The following is a 444-nucleotide window of genomic DNA, read 5'->3' on the forward strand; positions in this document are numbered from 1 at the left end:
GCCACTGCACTCCAGCCTGGGTGACAGAGCAAGACTCCATCTCAAAAAATAAATTAAAAATAATAATAATAATAATAGTAATAATTAGAGTTAGCTATGACAGATCCACGGCCTACATCATGCTGCATGGGAAAGAGTTTAAATCAATACCCATAAGAAGTGGAACAAGACAAGGATGCCCACTTTCACCACTCCTATTCAACATATTATTGGAAATCTTAGCCAGAGCAATAAGCCAAGAGAAAAAAAGGGTATTAAAATAGGAATAAAGGAAGTCAAACTATTTCTGTTTGCAAATAATATGATTTAATACCCAGAAAACCCCATGGTCTGTTCCCAGTAACTCCTAGATCTGATAAACAACTTCAACAAAGTCTCAGGATACAAAATCAATGTACAAAAATCACCAACATTTCTGTACACCCACAACAGTCAGTCAAGCTG

The sequence above is a fragment of the Colobus angolensis genome, unplaced genomic scaffold, assembly GCF_000951035.1.
Source record: "Colobus angolensis palliatus isolate OR3802 unplaced genomic scaffold, Cang.pa_1.0 Scaffold73, whole genome shotgun sequence".
Lineage (NCBI taxonomy): Eukaryota > Metazoa > Chordata > Mammalia > Primates > Cercopithecidae > Colobus > Colobus angolensis.